The sequence below is a fragment of the Vicugna pacos genome, unplaced genomic scaffold (assembly GCF_048564905.1).
Source record: "Vicugna pacos unplaced genomic scaffold, VicPac4 scaffold_19, whole genome shotgun sequence".
NCBI classification, from domain to species: domain Eukaryota; kingdom Metazoa; phylum Chordata; class Mammalia; order Artiodactyla; family Camelidae; genus Vicugna; species Vicugna pacos.
In genome coordinates this window covers 37,780,503-37,801,582 of record NW_027328740.1, presented here as the reverse complement: position 1 = coordinate 37,801,582, position 21,080 = coordinate 37,780,503, and the positions used below count along the sequence as shown (strand labels likewise).

The 21,080-nt window shown below is 45.4% G+C and overlaps 1 long non-coding RNA gene across 1 annotated transcript in view; it reads left to right on the top strand.

Annotated features, from left to right (window-relative positions):
- Positions 1-276: 276 nt before the first annotated feature.
- The window catches only part of LOC140693386 (uncharacterized), a 31,511-nt gene continuing 10,707 nt past the window's right edge, over positions 277-21,080 (top strand). Inside the window, exons 1-2 of the long non-coding RNA XR_012069122.1 lie at positions 277-490; positions 8,955-9,027. This is a non-coding gene — a long non-coding RNA (uncharacterized lncRNA). The remainder of the gene's footprint in view (positions 491-8,954; positions 9,028-21,080) is intronic.

Here is a 21,080-nt window from a genome sequence, read left to right as displayed (position 1 = left end):
AGTATTCTCTATTGTAGCAGAACATCTCTCATCAATGTGTTCGCATCTCTCCTCAATCCGTGCAGCCATGTTTTCGGCAAGCTTCTCTTCGTGTCTCCCATAAAGTCGACTTCAACAGGACTTGGCAAGTCTGAAAGGACCTCGGAGCCTGTCCAGTAAGCTGAAGACAGGCAGATCTTCCACTGTCTGCCCTTTCAGGTTCTGGAAACTGACCCGTGAACTCAGGTCTTTGGGCAGCAGCAGTATCTCGAACTGACACAGCTTCCCGGACCAAAGACCTAAGCCAAGCTCCACAGAGGGCGGCAGCCCCTCCATCGCACTGATCCACCCACAGAACTCTGCCCGGTTACCTAGGATCCACCAGCCACAACAAGCCTCGCGGTACACACCAACATTCCACCTGGAATCCAACGGCTAACTGCCATCCCCAATGGCTGCTGCATCTTGTCAGTGTTGGGGGAGGGGCTGCATCCGACGAGAGGTTCCTAAGGTAAATGTGATTCTACCCACTAGAGTCCCATGGGCCTTTGTTCTTCCCTCTTTCCTTTTGTTCAGATCTGTATGCACTGTAGCAACGGAGGGAAGTGTGTCCATTTTCAGTTGAATGTTTCACACGTCTTTAAACTTTCTAACAGTTCACAGTACACAGAGACCCACTAAGGGAAACTATTGTTCCTGTAATATGGGCACACGCGCAATACATAGCCGTCGGTTGATTTCTGCTGAAACACCCGCATTCACGGGACATCTATCCATTTGTTTCAAGGGGGCTGAAATTCCTAGGACTGATACAATCCCCAATGTGCACTTTACTGCCTGTCTCTTTTGATCTTAGTACACTTTTGCGGAGCTACTTTTCCTTGTTATAGGCTTGTGCCATTTCTTCTCGACGTAGTGTAGAAGATGGCATTCATTCATCCTGTTGGAAGACTTGCAAGTCTATATCACGGACTAGGAATCCATTGGATTCCAAATCGGCATTTGGGTTAGGTCACGATATGCTCATATGAATCAATATTTACGAATATAAATGCACGCCTCTGATTTCCGAATACAGGTGTGCTGAGTACATTCAAGCCGCGATACTGGGTCGATGCGTACTGAATGATCCTTGACATCACCTTGAGTAATTTCTTTTGAATATTCATGTTACCCTACCCTTTTTGTGTTGTTTGTTTGTTTGATTCTTTCTTGGTCTGCTTCTCGTTTGCTTTGCAAACACGTCAGGCCATGCATCTCTCCGTTTTCTTCCAACAGAGAGTCATATAAGCTGACTCCCTTAAGATAGTGCTTCCAATCCCCTATGATTTCCTGCTTCCCTCTCCCATCTTTAGGGTTTTGATGTCCTCCTTGCCTTCTTCTTGTTTCTTCTTTTCCACTCATGCTCTTCTTGCATTCCCAATAAGGGTTTTCTTCTTTCCATTTCATCTTGCTGCTTATCCCTTCAGGGGAGAATTCTCAACCTTTCTTTTAGGATAAGTTTCGAACTGCTGAATTCTTTTAAGATTTGCAGGTCTGTGGCATTCTCTAGCTCTGCTGTTATTAGAAATGGTGGTCATGTGGCTTAGGCTACCCTAGATGGCAGCATTTTGCCATTCAAGCTATGGTCTATGTCCTGGCACTCCTCCCTGTCCTGCAATATTGCTGCTGAGATAGCAGCTGAAACCCCTCTGGAGGTTCTCTTGTGACTATGTTGCTTTCCTCCAGGAGCATTTTAAATCACTGGGATGCTCATGATCTTTGTTGATTTGGATCATAAAGCTGCTGCTAAGTCTATTGGGATTCCACCTCTTTTGGACGCTGTGTACTTCCTGAATTCGCCTAGATGATTCTATCTTGGCTTTCAGCAAGTTTCAGTCTGATTTTTGTACACATAACTTTTCAAACATTGTTTGTTTCTTTATCTCTTGCTTTTCCATCTGGGACTCTTTCGAATTTTTGTCTTTCATGCCTTGTCTTCAACCAGGATTCAACAGCAATGTTTTCATTGGTTTGCACTTGCTTTGCTATGTGTGCTTCTGACCAAGGGATTTCTGTTCCCCTGTCTTCAAAGTCATTCACGTGTCCCTCTGCAATATCTCGTCTGCTTAGGACGGAATGTTATCCCTGATATTTTCTCATCCACTGAGTTTTCTGAGATTATTTGGCTCGTCTTTAGGCTTTCTCTTCCCCTTTTCTGGTATTCTGCCTTTTGTGATTCTGAGACACTGTTGTTCTTCAGTGTTTCCCTCACCTCCATTTTCAATACTTGCTCTGGAGAGCGTTTTGCAGTCTAGTTGTCTGAAAGCTTATCTTTAGGGCCTTCAATCTCTTTGGAAATGAAAATGGTACTTCCTTTTCCTTTTACTGTATTTCTTCATCTCTACTGGTCAGGTAATTTCAGGTATGTAATGTAGAATTCAAGGGTTTGGTTAAGTGAAAACTTTAGACTCTTGGCTCTACACAATTGCATGGGATTTCTGTGAGGACAAATTTTCCTAGACATTGATGCCATGTCTGTTCCTGTGTGTGCTGTCTGGTCTATCTCCAATTGCTGGTGTTGCCTTTGTTGTGATGAACAGCCCATACTATTTCGATTTAGATAACCTCACTTTGATTACGCTTATCTCACAAATCTGAAAGAGCACAGGACACTTCCTCTGGTGGAAATGGAGCTTCTAAAGCTTCTCAGCTCTGCATTCTACTCTATGTTATTTTGGAGTGTTTCCAGAAGAGCAGAGTGTGAGTGCGCTTGTGCTTTGTAGTGCCACGGGAATGTCCCACTGAAACCAGTTCTTCCAAGAGCTTCTCTGTCTACAGAAACACCAGTGGAAGCATATCTATGGATGTCACACATCAGGGCCTGCTGGAATGATCCCACAGCCCGAACTTGTTGTCCTCGCTGCCGAACCGTGCCGGTGCCATCCAAAATGTAGCATCCGCTTTTGAGAGATAAACTGAAGGAAATCCTTCCTCTTCTCACGCTGTGGTCTTGGACCACACTTCCTTGTCCTCTCATCTTGTGGCACGGGTGCACGAAGGCAACCACAGAGCTGTTGCACATCCTGTGCCTCAAACCGAACCATAATCACAGCCCAGGTTATGAATGTAGCAGATCCTAAGGCTTTTCATTCTGAATTCAAACCCAAGGCCCCCTGGATCCCTCAGACCCGATGCACAATATCTCTGATTCAGCCCCACACATGCTCTATTGGCAAAATGCCAAATTGGTCTCTGGTCCTGCAGATGCACTGGGTGTGGCCATGGGACATATCGATAATTTCAACTGCGCGCGCCAGGGTGGTTGCTTGCTCATTGGGGCCACAGGTCGGTTTGCTCTCTTGATAGGACCCAACACATCCCACAACGCACTCCAGATCCCTGAGACTCAGCGTGTGCCAACATCCGTAGCCCTATCCCTCCCTGAACGCTGCCTCTGCTACTTCAAATTTGGAAGCTCGGAGCTTGGTCTCAGAATCAATGGTGGGGATATTTTGCACTGGATTCTTTGAGTTCTGTCAGCCAAGCATCTGCTGTGCACTCTTCTAACACTCAGCGCATCACCTTCAAACCCTTGTCTCCTGTCCGCTTGAGAGTGTGCGTCCAAGTTATAGAGGGTTTCACCTTTAGTGCTCCATCAACAGGGCTCAGACCATGCACTGGTATCCATTCACTGCTTTTGCTTCTCCTGCTTCCAGGTGTTCTGAGGCCTCATCCTGTCTTTGGAAGTAACAGACCTCTCGTCGGTAAGTGTCCTGTGCCAAGGGCTGGGTGAGTGGATGTTTCCATTGCTGTGTTCATGGGAGCGAGTGAGCGCAGTTTACACTGCTTCTCTGTCAAATGGGCATCGATGAATCAACACTTTCCAGATACATTTCACAGAAATGTGATTTTATTTTATCTCTTTGTTTCTATACAGCCGTGGTGGTAGGGATTGTCCGAAGACTCCAGTTTTGACATTGTGTTGATGTCTCATTTGCAGTCTTTAAAAATTTAATTGAATTTATATAAATGTTTTGGGAGTTATACGAAAATGAAGTTAGTTTCTGAAACATACTAAATCGACCTAGAAGCCAGACTTGTCAATTTCGGTAACATTATGTCAGCTCTAAGGAAAACATAGACAGATAGAATGCAAACGAGCAGTCCGAACTGTTAAAGGGGTCATGTCAACTCTTTACTTTTGAAGCCTCCGAAACCAACAGGAACCATGAAATAACTAATGGAAACATGAAATAACCCCCAAGCTTGGATTCACTTGTGCATGTGGTGCCCATTACTCCCGATGACACCTACTGCTCCATGTTGGCATTTCAAGGTGTAACATCCCTCTCAAGGAAAATACAAGAGGAAACGAACTAAATATATACATTTAGCTTTGAATCCAAAGAACCTAGAGGCATTATAGCTATGAGAACCCTGCTGCAGCTATGCTAGGCTACTGAGAACCAGGTGTTCTTCTATCAGTGATGAGAACGATTAATCATCCGATCATGTTGGGTAAAGCACTTGAATGCAACCAAGTCTGCACCCCCATGATAGATTGCCCCCGGGGGCTTGACTCAATTGAAAGATGGTCCACATAAGCTGTGTCTTTCATGTCATTGGCGACTTTTACAGTTCCGTTCACTATCTGACTTCTAATATTTACCTAGACTGTCTTGAAAAACGGAGGCCTAATACAGATTCAAGTTCAGTCAAAGATTCCCCTCACTTACCACACTCCCTTCACCCCAGAGAAGACATAAACCCAGCATTTGCTGAATCTAGCGGAAGGCCATCGTTTCTTTGTGGGAGCTAAGTATTCAATTCCTATCTATTTCATACGAGAGTATTTGACCTTTATTGGGTTCCCTGTTGTTCACAGAGGATGAAGCTAGAGGAACTCTGATTCTAGGAGGGGCTTGCTCTTCTCTTACTGGCTTCATTGCAGCTCAGGTACTGATCCCTCAAAATGGATGCCTGAGTGGAGGGGAGGGAAGAGCAAGTGCTTGATAGCTAGGCCCAAACCTGGGAAAAGGCTTACCTGGGCTTGGTGCACTTTGATCTGAATGGCTTGGAATTGCCCCTTGGGTCGTGTGGATTATCTGACCTCTTTCAAGAACATGAGCGTTTTTATCATCTCTGCCATCTCTTCTCTTTAGACGTCAGGGATCTTGGACCCGTTCTTGGAGCAGAGAATTGAGGAACTTCCTCCAGTCCACGGTGGCCCTCCGTATGTTTCTGCTAGTATCAGCGAGGTTCAATATGTCTCATGAATGCCTTTCGAGCCTGCTATCCTCTACAGCTGTCTCCAGGCCAGTATTCTCTATTGTAGCAGAACATCTCTCATCAATGTGTTCGCATCTCTCCTCAATCCGTGCAGCCAAGTTTTCGGCCAGCTTCTCTTCGTGTCTCCCATAAAGTCGACTTCAACAGGACTGGGCAAGTCTGAAAGGACCTCGGAGCCTCTCCAGTAAGCTGAAGACAGGCAGATCTTCCACTGTCTGCCCTTTCAGTTTCTGGAAACTGACCCGTGAACTCAGGTCTTTGGGCAGCAGCAGTATCTCGAACTGACACAGCTTCCCGGACCAAAGACCTAAGCCAAGCTCCACAGAGGGCGGCAGCCCCTCCATCGCACTGATCCACCCACAGCACTCTGCCCGGTTACCTAGGATCCACCAGCCACAACAAGCCTCGCGGTACACACCAACATTCCACCTGGAATCCAACCGCTAACTGCCATCCCCAATGGCTGCTGCATCTTGTCAGTGTTGGGGGAGGGGCTGCATCCGGCGAGAGGTTCCTAAGGTAAATGTGATTCTACCCACTAGCGTCCCATGGGCCTTTGTTCTTCCCTCTTTCCTTTTGTTAAGATCTGTATGCACTGTAGCAACGGAGGGAAGTGTGTCCATTTTCAGTTGAATGTTTCACACGTCTTTAAACTTTCTAACAGTTCACAGTACACAGAGACCCACTAAGGGAAACTATTGTTCCTGTAATATGGGCACACCCGCAATACATAGCCGTCGGTTGATTTCTGCTGAAACACCCGCATTCACGGGACATCTATCCATTTGTTTCAAGGGGGCTGAAATTCCTAGGACTGATACAATCCCCAATGTGCACTTTACTGCCTGTCTCTTTTGATCTTAGTACACTTTTGCGGAGCTACTTTTCCTTGTTATAGGCTTGTGCCATTTCTTCTTGACGTAGTGTAGAAGATGGCATTCATTCATCCTGTTGGAAGACTTGCAAGTCTATATCACGGACTAGGAATCCATTGGATTCCAAATCGGCATTTGGGTTAGGTCACGATATGCTCATATGAATCAATATTTACGAATATAAATGCACGCCTCTGATTTCCGAATACAGGTGTGCTGAGTACATTCAAGCCGCGATACTGGGTCGATGCGTACTGAATGATCCTTGACATCACCTTGAATAATTTCTTTTGAATATTCATGTTACTCTACCATTTTTGTGTTGTTTGTTTGATTCTTTCTTGGTCTGCTTCTCGTTTGCTTTGCAAACACTTCAGGCCATGCATCTCTCCGTTTGCTTCCAACAGAGAGTCATATAAGCTGACTCCCTTAAGATAGTGCTTCCAATCCCCTATGATTTCCTGCTTCCCTCTCCCATCTTTAGGGTTTTGATGTCCTCCTTGCCTTCTTCTTGTTTCTTCTTTTCCACTCATGCTCTTCTTGCATTTCCAATAAGGGTTTTCTTCTTTCCATTTCATCTTGCTGCTTATCCCTTCAGGGGAGAATTCTCAACCTTTCTTTTAGGATAAGATTCGAACGGCTGAATTCTTTTAAGATTTGCAGGTCTGTGGCATTCTCTAGCTCTGCTGTTATTAGAAATGGTGGTCATGTGGCATAGGCTACCCTAGATGGCAGCATTTTGCCATTCAAGCTATGGTCTATGTCCTGGCACTCCTCCCTGTCCTGCAATATTCCTGCTGAGATAGCAGCTGAAACCCCTCTGGAGGTTCTCTTGTGACTATGTTGCTTTCCTCCAGGCGCATTTTAAATCACTGGGCTGCTTATGAACTTTGTTGATTTGGATCATACAGCTGCTGCTAAGTCTATTGGGATTCCACCTCTTTTGGACGCTGTGTACTTCCTGAATTCGCCTAGATGATTCTATCTTGGCTTTCAGCAAGTTTCAGTCTGATTTTTCTACACATAACTTTTCAAACATTGTTTGTTTCTTTATCTCTTGCTTTTCCATCTGGGACTCTTTCGAATTTTAGTCTTTCATGCCTTGTCTTCAACCAGGATTCAACAGCAATGTTTTCATTGGTTTGCACTTGCTTTGCTATGTGTGCTTCTGACCGAGGGATTTGTGTTCCCCTGTCTTCAAAGTCATTCACGCGTCCCTCTGCAATATCTCGTCTGCTTAGGACGGAATGTTAGCCCTGATATTTTCTCATCCACTGAGTTTTCTGAGATTATTTGGCTCGTCTTTAGGCTTTCTCTTCCCCTTTTCTGGTATTCTGCCTTTTGTGATTCTGAGACACTGTTGTTCTTCAGTGTTTCCCTCACCTCCTTTTTCAATACTTGCTCTGGAGAGCGTTTGGCAGTCTAGTTGTCTGAAAGGTTATCTTTAGGGCCTTCAATCTCTTTGGAGCTGAAAATGGTATTTCCTTTTCCTTTTACTGTATTTCTTCATCTCTACTGGTCAGGTAAATTCAGGTATCTAATGTAGACTTTTAGGGCTTGGTTAAGTGAAAATTTTAGACTCTTGGCTCTACACAATTGCATGGGATTTCTGTGAGGACAAATTTTCCTAGACATTGATGCCATGTCCTGTTCCTGTGTGTGTTGTCTGGTCTATCTGCAATTGCTGGTGTTGCCTTTGTTGTGATGAACACCCAATACTATTTCGATTTAGATAACCTCACTTTGATTACGCTTATCTCACAAATCTGAAAGAGCACAGGACACTTCCTCTGGTGGAAATGGAACTTCTAAAGGTTCTCAGCTCTGCATTCTACTCTATGTTATTTTGGAGTGTTTCCAGAAGAGCAGAGTGTGAGTGCGCTTGTGCTTTTTAGTGCCACGGGAATGTCCCACTGAAACCAGTTCTTCCAAGAGCTTCTCTGTCTACAGAAACACCAGTGGAAGCATATCTATGGATGTCACACATCAGGGCCTGCTGGAATGATCCCGCAGCCCGAACTTGGTGTCCTCGCTGCCGAAATATGCCGGTGCCTTCCAAAATGTAGCATCCGCTTTTGAGAGATTAACTGAAGGAAATCCTTCCTCTTCTCACGCTGTGGTCTTGAACCACACTTCCTTATCCTCTCATCCTTGTTGCACGGGTGCACGAAGGCAACCACAGAGCTGTTGCACATCCTGTGCCTCAAACCAAACCATAATCACAGCCCAGGTTATGAATGTAGCAGATCCTAAGGCTTTTCATTCTGAATTCAAACCCTAGGCCCCCTGGATCCCTCAGACCCGATGCACAATATCTCTGATTCAGCCCCACACATGCTCTATTGGCAAAATGCCAAATTGGTCTCTGGTCCTGCAGATGCACTGGGTGTGGCCATGGGACATATCGATAATTTCAACTGCGCGCACCAGGGTGGTTGCTTGCTCATTGGGGTCCCAAGTCGGTTTGCTCTCTTGATAGGACCCACCACATCCCACAACGCACTCCAGATCCCTGAGACTCAGCGTGTGCCACCATCCGTAGCCCTATCCCTCCCTGAACGCTGCCTCTGCTACCTCAAAGTTGACAGCTCGGAGCTTGGTCTCAGAATCAAATGTGGGGATATTTTGCACTGGATTCTTTGAGTTCGGTCAGCCAAGCATCTGCTGTGCACTCTTCTAACACTCAGCGCATCACCTTCAATCCCATGTCTCCTGTCTGCTTGAGAGTGTGCGTCCAAGTTAAAGAGAGTTTCACCTTTACTGATCCATCAACAGGGCTCAGACCATGCAGTGGTATCCATTCCCTGCTTTTCCTTCTCCTGCTTCCAGGTGTTCTGAGGCCTCATCCTGTCTTTGGAAGTAACAGACCTCTCTTCGGCAAGTGTCCTTTGCCAAGGGCTGGGTGAGTGGATGTTTCCATTGCTGTGTTCATGGGAGCGAGTGAGCGCAGGTTGCACTGCTTCTCTGTCAACTGGGCATCGATGAATCAACACTTTCCAGATACATTTCACAGAAATGTGATTTTTTTTTATCTGTTTGTTTCTATAAAGCCGTGGTGGGAGGGATTGTCCGAAGACTCCAGTTTTGACATTGTGTTGATATCTCATTTGCAGTCTTTAAAAATTTAATAGAATTTATAGAAATGTTTTGGGAGTTATACGAAAATGAAGTTAGTTTCTGAAACATACTAAATCGACCTAGAAGCCAGACTTGTCAATTTCGGTAACATTTTGTCAGCTGTAAGGAAAACATAGACAGATAGAATGCAAACTAGCAGTCCGAACTCTTAAAGGGGTCATGTCAACTCTTTACTGTTGAAGCCTCCGAAACCAACAGGAACCATGAAATAACTAATGGAAACTTGAAATAACCCCCAAGCTTGGATTCACTTGTGCATGTGGTGCCCTTTACTCCCGATGACACCTACTGGTCAATGTTGGCATTTCAAGGTGTAACATCCCTCTCAAGGAAAATACAAGAGAAAACGAACTAAATATATACATTTAGCTTTGAATCCAAAGAACCTAGAGGCATTATAGCTATGAGAACCCTGCTGCAGCTATGCTAGGCTACTGAGAACCAGGTGTTCTTCTATCAGTGATGAGAACGCTTAATCATCCGATCATGTTGGGTAAAGCACTTGAATGCAACCAAGTCTGCACCCCCATGATAGATTGCCCCCGGGGGCTTGACTCAATTGAAAGACGGTCCACATAAGCTGTGTCTTTCATGTCATTGGCGACTTTTACCTTTCAGTTCACTATCTGACTTCTAATATTTATCTAGACTGTCTTGAAAAACGGAGGCCTAATACAGATTCAAGTTCAGTCAAAGATTCCCCTCACTTACCACACTCCCTTCACCCCAGAGAAGACATAAACCCAGCATTTGCTGAATCTAGCGGAAGGCCATCGTTTCTTTGTGGGAGCTAAGTATTCAATGCCTATCTATTTCATACGAGAGTATTTGAACTTTATGGGGTTCCCTGTTGTTCACAGAGGATGAAGCTAGAGGAACTCTGATTCTAGGAGGGGCTTGCTCTTCTCTTACTGGCTTCATTGCAGCTCAGGTACTGATCCCTCAAAATGGATGCCTGAGTGGAGGGGAGGGAAGAGCAAGTGCTTGATAGCTAGGCCCAAACCTGGGAAAAGGCTTACCTGGGCTTGGTGCACTTTGATCTGAATGGCTTGGAATTGCCCCTTGGGTCGTGTGGATTATCTGACCTCTTTCAAGAACATGAGCGTTTTTATCATCTCTGCCATCTCTTCTCTTTAGACGTCAGGGATCTTGGACCCGTTCTTGGAGCAGAGAATTGAGGAACTTCCTCCAGTCCACGGTGGCCCTCCGTATGTTTCTGCTAGTATCAGCGAGGTTCAATATGTCTCATGAATGCCTTTCGAGCCTGCTATCCTCTACAGCTGTCTCCAGGCCAGTATTCTCTATTGTAGCAGAACATCTCTCATCAATGTGTTCGCATCTCTCCTCAATCCGTGCAGCCATATTTTCGGCCAGCTTCTCTTCGTGTCTCCCGTAAAGTCGACTTCAACAGGACTGGGCAAGTCTGAAAGGACCTCGGAGCCTCTCCAGTAAGCTGAAGACAGGCAGATCTTCCACTGTCTGCCCTTTCAGTTTCTGGAAACTGACCCGTGAACTCAGGTCTTTGGGCAGCAGCAGTATCTCGAACTGACACAGCTTCCCGGACCAAAGACCTAAGCCAAGCTCCACAGAGGGCGGCAGCCCCTCCATCGCACTGATCCACCCACAGAACTCTGCCCGGTTTCCTAGGATCCACCAGCCACAACAAGCCTCGCGGTACACACCAACATTCCACCTGGAATCCAACCGCTAACTGCCATCGGCAATGGCTGCTGCATCTTGTCAGTGTTGGGGGAGGGGCTGCATCCGACGAGAGGTTCCTAAGGTAAATGTGATTCTACCCACTAGCGTCCCATGGGCCTTTGTTCTTCCCTCTTTCCTTTTGTTCAGATCTGTATGCACTGTAGCAACGGAGGGAAGTGTGTCCATTTTCAGTTGAATGTTTCACACGTCTTTAAACTTTCTAACAGTTCACAGTACAGAGAGACCCACTAAGGGAAACTATTGTTCCTGTAATATGGGCACACCCGCAATACATAGCCGTCGGTTGATTTCTGCTGAAACACCCGCATGCACGGGACATCTATCCATTTGTTTCAAGGGGGCTGAAATTCCTAGGAATGATACAATCCCCAATGTGCACTTTGCTGCCTGTCTCTTTTGATCTTAGTACACTTTTGCGGAGCTACTTTTCCTTGTTATAGGCTTGTGCCATTTCTTCTCGACGTAGTGTAGAAGATGGCATTCATTCATCCTGTTGGAAGACTTGCAAGTCTATATCAAGGACTAGGAAACCATTGGATTCCAAATCGGCATTTGGGTTAGGTCACGATATGCTCATATGAATCAATATTTACGAATATAAATGCACGCCTCTGATTTCCGAATACAGGTGTGCTGAGTACATTCAAGCCGCGATACTGGGTCGATGCGTACTGAATGATCCTTGACATCACCTTGAGTAATTTCTTTTGAATATTCATGTTACCCTACCCTTTTTGTGTTGTTTGTTTGTTTGATTCTCTCTTGGTCTGCTTCTCGTTTGCTTTGCAAACACGTCAGGCCATGCATCTCTCCGTTTGCTTCCAACAGAGAGTCATATAAGCTGAATCCCTTAAGATAGTGCTTCCAATCCCCTGTGATTTCCTGCTTCCCTCTCCCATCTTTAGGGTTTTGATGTCCTCCTTGCTTTCTTCTTGTTTCTTCTTTTCCACTCATGCTCTTCTTGCATTTCCAATAAGGGTTTTCTTCTTTCCATTTCATCTTGCTGCTTATCCCTTCAGGGGAGAATTCTCAACCTTTCTTTTAGGATAAGTTTCGAACTACTGAATTCTTTTAAGATTTGCAGGTCTGTGGCATTCTCTAGCTCTGCTGTTATTAGAAATGGTGGTCATGTGGCTTAGGCTACCGTAGATGGCAGCATTTTGCCATTTAAGCTATGGTCTATATCCTGGCACTCCTCCCTGTCCTGCAATACTGCTGCTGAGATAGCAGCTGAAACCCCTCTGGAGGTTCTTTTGTGACTACGTTGCTTTCCTCCAGGAGCATTTTAAATCACTGGGCTGCTTATGAACTTTGTTGATTTGGATCATACAGCTGCTGCTAAGTCTATTGGGATTCCACCTCTTTTGGACGCTGTGTACTTCCTGAATTCGCCTAGATGATTCTATCTTGGCTTTCAGCAAGTTTCAGTCTGATTTTTCTACACATAACTTTTCAAACATTGTTTGTTTCTTTATCTCTTGCTTTTCCATCTGGGACTCTTTCGAATTTTAGTCTTTCATGCCTTGTCTTCAACCAGGATTCAACAGCAATGTTTTCATTGGTTTGCACTTGCTTTGCTATGTGTGCTTCTGACCGAGGGATTTGTGTTCCCCTGTCTTCAAAGTCATTCACGCGTCCCTCTGCAATATCTCGTCTGCTTAGGACGGAATGTTAGCCCTGATATTTTCTCATCCACTGAGTTTTCTGAGATTATTTGGCTCGTCTTTAGGCTTTCTCTTCCCCTTTTCTGGTATTCTGCCTTTTGTGATTCTGAGACACTGTTGTTCTTCAGTGTTTCCCTCACCTCCATTTTCAATACTTGCTCTGGAGAGCGTTTTGCAGTCTAGTTGTCTGAAAGCTTATCTTTAGGTCCTTCAATCTCTTTGGAGCTGAAAATGGTATTTCCTTTTCCTTTTACTGTATTTCTTCATCTCTACTGGTCAGGTAATTTCAGGTATCTAATGTAGACTTCTAGGGCTTGGTTAAGTGAAAACTTTAGACTCTTGGCTCTACACAATTGCATGGGATTTCTGTGAGGACAAATTTTCCTAGACATTGATGCCATGTCCTGTTCCTGTGTGTGTTGTCTGGTCAATCTGCAATTGCTGGTGTTGCCTTTGTTGTGATGAACACCCCATACTATTTCGATTTAGATAACCTCACTTTGATTACGCTTATCTCACAAATCTGAAAGAGCACAGGACACTTCCTCTGGTGGAAATGGAACTTCTAAAGGTTCTCAGCTCTGCATTCTACTCTATGTTATTTTGGAGTGTTTCCAGAAGAGCAGAGTGTGAGTGCGCTTGTGCTTTTTAGTGCCACGGGAATGTCCCACTGAAACCAGTTCTTCCAAGAGCTTCTCTGTCTACAGAAACACCAGTGGAAGCATATCTATGGATGTCACACATCAGGGCCTGCTGGAATGATCCCGCAGCCCGAACTTGGTGTCCTCGCTGCCGAAACATGCCGGTGCCTTCCAAAATGTAGCATCCGCTTTTGAGAGATTAACTGAAGGAAATCCTTCCTCTTCTCACGCTGTGGTCTTGGACCACACTTCCTTATCCTCTCATCCTTGTTGCACGGGTGCACGAAGGCAACCACAGAGCTGTTGCACATCCTGTGCCTCAAACCAAACCATAATCACAGCCCAGGTTATGAATGTAGCAGATCCTAAGGCTTTTCATTCTGAATTCAAACCCTAGGCCCCCTGGATCCCTCAGACCCGATGCACAATATCTCTGATTCAGCCCCACACATGCTCTATTGGCAAAATGCCAAATTGGTCTCTGGTCCTGCAGATGCACTGGGTGTGGCCATGGGACATATCGATAATTTCAACTGCGCGCACCAGGGTGGTTGCTTGCTCATTGGGGTCCCAAGTCGGTTTGCTCTCTTGATAGGACCCACCACATCCCACAACGCACTCCAGATCCCTGAGACTCAGCGTGTGCCACCATCCGTAGCCCTATCCCTCCCTGAACGCTGCCTCTGCTACCTCAAAGTTGACAGCTCGGAGCTTGGTCTCAGAATCAAATGTGGGGATATTTTGCACTGGATTCTTTGAGTTCGGTCAGCCAAGCATCTGCTGTGCACTCTTCTAACACTCAGCGCATCACCTTCAATCCCATGTCTCCTGTCTGCTTGAGAGTGTGCGTCCAAGTTAAAGAGAGTTTCACCTTTACTGATCCATCAACAGGGCTCAGACCATGCAGTGGTATCCATTCCCTGCTTTTCCTTCTCCTGCTTCCAGGTGTTCTGAGGCCTCATCCTGTCTTTGGAAGTAACAGACCTCTCTTCGGCAAGTGTCCTTTGCCAAGGGCTGGGTGAGTGGATGTTTCCATTGCTGTGTTCATGGGAGCGAGTGAGCGCAGGTTGCACTGCTTCTCTGTCAACTGGGCATCGATGAATCAACACTTTCCAGATACATTTCACAGAAATGTGATTTTTTTTTATCTGTTTGTTTCTATAAAGCCGTGGTGGGAGGGATTGTCCGAAGACTCCAGTTTTGACATTGTGTTGATATCTCATTTGCAGTCTTTAAAAATTTAATAGAATTTATAGAAATGTTTTGGGAGTTATACGAAAATGAAGTTAGTTTCTGAAACATACTAAATCGACCTAGAAGCCAGACTTGTCAATTTCGGTAACATTTTGTCAGCTGTAAGGAAAACATAGACAGATAGAATGCAAACTAGCAGTCCGAACTCTTAAAGGGGTCATGTCAACTCTTTACTGTTGAAGCCTCCGAAACCAACAGGAACCATGAAATAACTAATGGAAACTTGAAATAACCCCCAAGCTTGGATACACTTGTGCATGTGGTGCCCTTTACTCCCGATGACACCTACTGGTCAATGTTGGCATTTCAAGGTGTAACATCCCTCTCAAGGAAAATACAAGAGAAAACGAACTAAATATATACATTTAGCTTTGAATCCAAAGAACCTAGAGGCATTATAGCTATGAGAACCCTGCTGCAGCTATGCTAGGCTACTGAGAACCAGGTGTTCTTCTATCAGTGATGAGAACGCTTAATCATCCGATCATGTTGGGTAAAGCACTTGAATGCAACCAAGTCTGCACCCCCATGATAGATTGCCCCCGGGGGCTTGACTCAATTGAAAGACGGTCCACATAAGCTGTGTCTTTCATGTCATTGGCGACTTTTACCTTTCAGTTCACTATCTGACTTCTAATATTTATCTAGACTGTCTTGAAAAACGGAGGCCTAATACAGATTCAAGTTCAGACAAAGATTCCCCTCACTTACCACACTCCCTTCACCCCAGAGAAGACATAAACCCAGCATTTGCTGAATCTAGCGGAAGGCCATCGTTTCTTTGTGGGAGCTAAGTATTCAATTCCTATCTATTTCATACGAGAGTATTTGACCTTTATGGGGTTCCCTGTTGTTCACAGAGGATGAAGCTAGAGGAACTCTGATTCTAGGAGGGGCTTGCTCTTCTCTTACTGGCTTCATTGCAGCTCAGGTACTGATCCCTCAAAATGGATGCCTGAGTGGAGGGGAGGGAAGAGCAAGTGCTTGATAGCTAGGCCCAAACCTGGGAAAAGGCTTACCTGGGCTTGGTGCACTTTGATCTGAATGGCTTGGAATTGCCCCTTGGGTCGTGTGGATTATCTGACCTCTTTCAAGAACATGAGCGTTTTTATCATCTCTGCCATCTCTTCTCTTTAGACGTCAGGGATCTTGGACCCGTTCTTGGAGCAGAGAATTGAGGAACTTCCTCCAGTCCACGGTGGCCCTCCGTATGTTTCTGCTAGTATCAGCGAGGTTCAATATGTCTCATGAATGCCTTTCGAGCCTGCTATCCTCTACAGCTGTCTCCAGGCCAGTATTCTCTATTGTAGCAGAACATCTCTCATCAATGTGTTCGCATCTCTCCTCAATCCGTGCAGCCATATTTTCGGCCAGCTTCTCTTCGTGTCTCCCGTAAAGTCGACTTCAACAGGACTGGGCAAGTCTGAAAGGACCTCGGAGCCTCTCCAGTAAGCTGAAGACAGGCAGATCTTCCACTGTCTGCCCTTTCAGGTTCTGGAAACTGACCCGTGAACTCAGGTCTTTGGGCAGCAGCAGTATCTCGAACTGACACAGCTTCCCGGACCAAAGACCTAAGCCAAGCTCCACAGAGGGCGGCAGCCCCTCCAACGCACTGATCCACCCACAGAACTCTGCCCGGTTACCTAGGATCCACCAGCCACAACAAGCCTCGCGGTACACACCAACATTCCACCTGGAATCCAACCGCTAACTGCCATCCCCAATGGCTGCTGCATCTTGTCAGTGTTGGGGGAGGGGCTGCATCCGACGAGAGGTCCCTAAGGTAAATGTGATTCTACCCACTAGCGTCCCATGGGCCTTTGTTCTTCCCTCTTTCCTTTTGTTCAGATCTGTATGCACTGTAGCAACGGAGGGAAGTGTGTCCATTTTCAGTTGAATGTTTCACACGTCTTTAAACTTTCTAACAGTTCACAGTACACAGAGACCCACTAAGGGAAACTATTGTTCCTGTAATATGGGCACACCCGCAATACATAGCCGTCGGTTGATTTCTGCTGAAACACCCGCATGCACGGGACATCTATCCATTTGTTTCAAGGGGGCTGAAATTCCTAGGAATGATACAATCCCAAATGTGCACTTTGCTGCCTGTCTCTTTTGATCTTAGTACACTTTTGCGGAGCTACTTTTCCTTGTTATAGGCTTGTGCCATTTCTTCTCGACGTAGTGTAGAAGATGGCATTCATTCATCCTGTTGGAAGACTTGCAAGTCTATATCAAGGACTAGGAATCCATTGGATTCCAAATCGGCATTTGGGTTAGGTCACGATATGCTCATATGAATCAATATTTACGAATATAAATGCACACCTCTGATTTCCGAATACAGGTGTGCTGAGTACATTCAAGCCGCGATACTGGGTCGATGCGTACTGAATGATCCTTGACATCACCTTGAGTAATTTCTTTTGAATATTCATGTTACCCTACCCTTTTTGTGTTGTTTGTTTGTTTGATTCTCTCTTGGTCTGCTTCTCGTTTGCTTTGCAAACACGTCAGGCCATGCATCTCTCCGTTTGCTTCCAACAGAGAGTCATATAAGCTGAATCCCTTAAGATAGTGCTTCCAATCCCCTGTGATTTCCTGCTTCCCTCTCCCATCTTTAGGGTTTTGATGTCCTCCTTGCTTTCTTCTTGTTTCTTCTTTTCCACTCATGCTCTTCTTGCATTTCCAATAAGGGTTTTCTTCTTTCAATTTCATCTTGCTGCTTATCCCTTCAGGGGAGAATTCTCAACCTTTCTTTTAGGATAAGTTTCGAACTGCTGAATTCTTTTAAGATTTGCAGGTCTGTGGCATTCTCTAGCTCTGCTGTTATTAGAAATGGTGGTCATATGGCATAGGCTACCGTAGATGGCAGCATTTTGCCATTTAAGCTATGGTCTATATCCTGGCACTCCTCCCTGTCCTGCAATACTGCTGCTGAGATAGCAGCTGAAACCCCTCTGGAGGTTCTTTTGTGACTATGTTGCTTTCCTCCAGGCGCATTTTAAATCACTGGGATGCTCATGAACTTTGTTGATTTGGATCATACAGCTGCTGCTAAGTCTATTGGGATTCCACCTCTTTTGGACGCTGTGTACTTCCTGAATTCGCCTAGATGATTCTATCTTGGCTTTCAGCAAGTTTCAGTCTGATTTTTCTACACATAACTTTTCAAACATTGTTTGTTTCTTTATCTCTTGCTTTTCCATCTGGGACTCTTTCGAATTTTAGTCTTTCATGCCTTGTCTTCAACCAGGATTCAACAGCAATGTTTTCATTGGTTTGCACTTGCTTTGCTATGTGTGCTTCTGACCGAGGGATTTGTGTTCCCCTGTCTTCAAAGTCATTCACGCGTCCCTCTGCAATATCTCGTCTGCTTAGGACGGAATGTTAGCCCTGATATTTTCTCATCCACTGAGTTTTCTGAGATTATTTGGCTCGTCTTTAGGCTTTCTCTTCCCCTTTTCTGGTATTCTGCCTTTTGTGATTCTGAGACACTGTTGTTCTTCAGTGTTTCCCTCACCTCCATTTTCAATACTTGCTCTGGAGAGCGTTTTGCAGTCTAGTTGTCTGAAAGCTTATCTTTAGGTCCTTCAATCTCTTTGGAGCTGAAAATGGTATTTCCTTTTCCTTTTACTGTATTTCTTCATCTCTACTGGTCAGGTAATTTCAGGTATCTAATGTAGACTTCTAGGGCTTGGTTAAGTGAAAACTTTAGACTCTTGGCTCTACACAATTGCATGGGATTTCTGTGAGGACAAATTTTCCTAGACATTGATGCCATGTCCTGTTCCTGTGTGTGTGGTCTGGTCTATCTCCAATTGCTGGTGTTGCCTTTGTTGTGATGAACACCCCATACTATTTCGATTTAGATAACCTCACTTTGATTACGCTTATCTCACAAATCTGAAAGAGCACAGGACACTTCCTCTGGTGGAAATGGAGCTTCTAAAGCTTTTCAGCTCTGCATTCTACTCTATGATATTTTGGAGTGTTTCCAGAAGGGCAGAGTGTGAGTGCGCTTGTGCTTTGTAGTGCCACGGGAATGTCCCACTGAAACCAGTTCTTCCAAGAGCTTCTCTGTCTACAGAAACACCAGTGGAAGCATATCTATGGATGTCACACATCAGGGCCTGCTGGAATGATCCCGCAGCCCGAACTTGGTGTCCTCGCTGCCGAACCGTGTCGGTGCCATCCAAAATGTAGCATCCGCTTTTGAGAGATAAACTGAAGGAAATCCTTCCTCTTCTCACACTGTGGTCTTGGACCACACTTCCTTGTCCTCTCATCCTTGTGGCACGGGTGCCCGAAGGCAACCACAGAGCTGTTGCACATCCTGTGCCTCAAACCAAACCATAATCACAGCCCAGGTTATGAATGTAGCAGATCCTAAGGCTTTTCATTCTGAATTCAAACCCAAGGCCCCCTGGATCCCTCAGACCCGATGCACAATATCTCTGATTCAGCCCCACACATGCTCTATTGGCAAAATGCCAAATTGGTCTCTGGTCCTGCAGATGCACTGGGTGTGGCCATGGGACATATCGATAATTTCAACTGTGCGCGCCAGGGTGGTTGCTTGCTCATTGGGGTCCCAGGTCGGTTTGCTCTCTTGATAGGACCCACCACATCCCACAACGCACTCCAGATCCCTGAGACTCAGCGTGTGCCACCATCCGTAGCCCTATCCCTCCCTGAACGCTGCCTCTGCTACCTCAAATTTGGCAGCTCGGATCTTGGTCTCAGAATCAACGGTGGGGATATTTTGCACTGGATTCTTTGAGTTCTGTCAGCCAAGTATCTGCTGTGCACTCTTCTAACACTCAGCGCATCACCTTAAATCCCATGTCTCCTGTCCGCTTGAGAGTGTGCGTCCACGTTAATGAGAGTTTCACCTTTACTGCTCCATCAACAGGGCTCAGACCATGCACTGGTATCCATTCCCTGCTTTTCCTTCTCTTGCTTCCAGGGATTCTGAGGCTTCATCCTGTCTTTGGAAGTAACAGACCTCTCTTCGGCAAGTGTCCTGTGCCAAGGGCTGGGTGAGTGGGTGTTTCCATTGCTGTGTTCATGGGAGCAAGTGAGCGCAGGTTGCACTGCTTCTCTGTCAACTGGGCATCGATGAATCAACACTTTACAGATACATTTCACAGAAATGTGATTTTTTTTAACCTCTTGGTTTCTATTCAGCCGTGGTGGGAGGGATTGTCCGAAGACTCCAGTTTTGACATTGTGTTGATATCTCATTTGCAGTCTTTAAAAATTTAATAGAATTTATAGAAATGTTTTGGGAGTTATACGAAAATGAAGTTAGTTTCTGAAAAATACTAAATCGACCTAGAAGCCAGACTTGTCAATTTCGGTAACATTTTGTCAGCTCTAAGGAAAACATAGACAGATAGAATGCAAAGTAGCAGTCCGAACTGTTAAAGGGGTCATGTCAACTCTTTACTGTTGAAGCCTCCGAAACCAACAGGAACCATGAAATAACTAATGGAAACATGAAATAACCCCCAAGCTTGGATTCACTTGTGCATGTGGTGCCCTTTCCTCCCGAGACACCTAATGGTCAATGTTGGCATTTCAAGGTGTAACATCCCTCTCAAGGAAAATACAAGAGAAAACGAACTAAATATATACATTTAGCTTTGAATCTAAAGAACCTAGAGGCATTATAGCTATGAGAACCCTGCTGCAGCTATGCTAGGCTACTGAGAACCAGGTGTACTTCTATCAGTGATGAGAACGCTTAATCATCCGATCATGTTGGGTAAAGCACTTGAATGCAACCAAGTCTGCACCCCCATGATAGATTGCCCCCGGGGGCTTGACTCAATTGAAAGACGGTCCACATAAACTGTGTCTTTCATGTCATTGGCGACTTTTACCTTTCAGTTCACTATCTGACTTCTAATATTTATCTAGACTGTCTTGAAAAACGGAGGCCTAATACAGATTCAAGTTCAGTCAAAGATTCCCCTCACTTACCACACTCCCTTCACCCCAGAGAAGACATAAACCCAGCATTTGCTGAATCTAGCGGAAGGCCATCGTTTCTTTGTGGGAGCTAAGTATTCAATTCCTATCTATTTCATACGAGAGTATTTGACCTTTATGGGGTTCCCTGTTGTTCACAGAGGATGAAGCTAGAGGAACTCTGATTCTAGGAGGGGCTTGCTCTTCTCTTACTGGCTTCATTGCAGCTCAGGTACTGATCCCTCAAAATGGATGCCTGAGTGGAGGGGAGGGAAGAGCAAGTGCTTGATAGCTAGGCCCAAACCTGGGAAAAGGCTTACCTGGGCTTGGTGCACTTTGATCTGAATGGCTTGGAATTGCCCCTTGGGTCGTGTGGATTATCTGACCTCTTTCAAGAACATGAGCGTTTTTATCATCTCTGCCATCTCTTCTCTTTAGACGTCAGGGATCTTGGACCCGTTCTTGGAGCAGAGAATTGAGGAACTTCCTCCAGTCCACGGTGGCCCTCCGTATGTTTCTGCTAGTATCAGCGAGGTTCAATATGTCTCATGAATGCC